Consider the following 2,280-nt stretch of genomic DNA (forward strand, 5'->3'; position numbering starts at 1 on the left):
AGATCTAATGATGTAATAATCCGACTCTCTTACATATTTCACCTCTTTACATATTTATTTCCTTTTATTTTTCATATTTTTATTGTAAATTATTTATTTTTTGTATTTATGGTTCTTGAATTCTGTAGTATTTATTACTATTTTATTTCTCAAACTCTTTTGAGTCCGCCAACCAAAGACGCTCCAACTAAACTATTTAACAATGATTTACAACACTAAATGTGAGGTCACATCAAGGTCTTGTGAAGGTTTATAATTTTATTAATTTAAAGGGCCATGCACATAATTTAACCTCTTCATTTTCTATATAAAATCAATACATTTTCTTATCAATCTATTGAAACATCCATTTCTTGTTACTCTGTTCCATTTAATCCATTTGTACAAACAGCGACTTCATCCAGACGTGTTGATAGTAAATATAAAAGAGACCATTTCAACCTGTTGACTGAAACCTTCCTTCATGTGATCATTCATTTCTCTTGTAAAGGTTTCATTTTATTTTTTTACAGCTTCACACCTCGTCTGATATCTTCAGACACACATTGATAAATGACACCTGTTCAACTTTTATGGAAAACCCAGCGAGTGGTTTTATTTCCACAGGGGATATTGGAGTATTTTGGAGTTACACTCTTCTTCTCGTCTCCTCTGACATGTTAATTGATGCTTTTGGGGATTTTCATTTTTTATTTTTTTTTGTGGCTGCCTCTGTTCTCTGCTTTCTCTCGGGAGATGCTTCCTCTCTGTGATTTGCCGTGGGAGTTTAACAGCGACTGTGATCACACGAGCTCAGATAAGACGAGATCTCACACACACACACACACACACACACACACACACACACAGGCCTTCTGTTTGTCTCTTTGAGAGGCTGGCGGAGGTGTCAGGTGAAGAGGCTCAGAGGATCATCTCTTCTTCTTCCTCACTACAAACCAACACCATCTTTCATCCGTTAAATGTTCTTAATTTCTCCGTTAAACGTCCGGGATCGCTGCTTTAATCCTCAACTGGTTTTTAAGGGATTTATTTATTCACGGAGAGTTTGATTATGAAGCAAAGACGTCAACCGTTCTCTGGATTTAGAGGATTTTTAGTACATTGTGGTCCATTTAGAGTCAAACAGACCATAGAGCAGGTTAAGAGATCTTTTCATCTTCTTGTCTCTATGGCTCTTCCTCTCCTCATATCCTTGTTCGTTCATGTCCTTGTCTCTTCCTCTCCTTATTTCCTTGTTCCCTGGTCTCCTCTTCTTTTCATCTCCTTGTCTCCTTGTATCTTCAGCTCCTTGTATCTTCAGCTACTTGTCTTTTCCTTTCCTTATCTCCTTGTGTCTTTGGGGAATTCAAGGTGTTCTGCTAAATTGAGTGATACAATTTATAATTGTTATAGTTCGGACCTTGTGACGTTCGCTCCATGAGACGCCCCCTAGTGGTTACCATTAATTAAGGTTTTTTAATCTAATTCTATTTCACCAGGAAGTAAGAACTCAAAAGCATTTTTTTTTTAATGTGCGTTCCTAAAGAATAAAGTATTTTACAAAGTGTTTCCCCCTCCTTTAAGAACTTTCATGGGTATTTTGTTCAAGTCACATTAATGTAAAAGTGAGTTTATGTCAGAGAGCCGGTGCCAGCAGAGGTGGCTGCTGGCTGTTTTGTGTTGCCGCTGAAAAAAAGCTTGTTTTCTCCGCTCGTCTTCATTTTATTTTTCTTTGTATAAATGAAACTGAAGGAAACTGGTCTTGACATGAAATTCGGAGCGGTCGGCTGCAGAAAGTGCTGCGAAGTAATGAGCGTCTGGTCGAGGTGTCAAATAAGAGGATTACCTCGTTTGTGGGCTTTCAGAAGATAAGTGGATATCTGAGCGCTCATTCGGCGCTGCCGTCTGAACCCTGACCTTTCACAGATGGAGGGGGGGCGGGGTCTCGGTGTGGACCCCCCCCCCCAAAGATTATCTGTTCGACGGGGGAGCTGACATTTCCGCCGTCAGAGAAAAACAAACCGTCTCATTCATATGGAAATATTTTTATTGTAACCTTTCCAGACTCCAGATTATCTTTTTGTAATCACCTGCAGGAGGTCCGCCGCCTTCGGTGTGGAGCCATCTAATCTGTCAGAATTAAATGAGATCCATCACAGATCTGGATAATGGGCCCTGCAGATTGTGTGCAAAAATCTGCATCAATAATTCAGCCCTGATTTTTTTATTATTCATGAGTGAAAGAGTGAGAGGAGTGTGTGTGTGTGTGTGTGTGTGTGTGTGTGTGTGTGTGTGTGTGTG

The sequence above is a fragment of the Anarrhichthys ocellatus genome, unplaced genomic scaffold (assembly GCF_004355925.1).
Source record: "Anarrhichthys ocellatus isolate YVR2014 unplaced genomic scaffold, GSC_Weel_1.0 scaffold105, whole genome shotgun sequence".
Classification (NCBI taxonomy): domain Eukaryota; kingdom Metazoa; phylum Chordata; class Actinopteri; order Perciformes; family Anarhichadidae; genus Anarrhichthys; species Anarrhichthys ocellatus.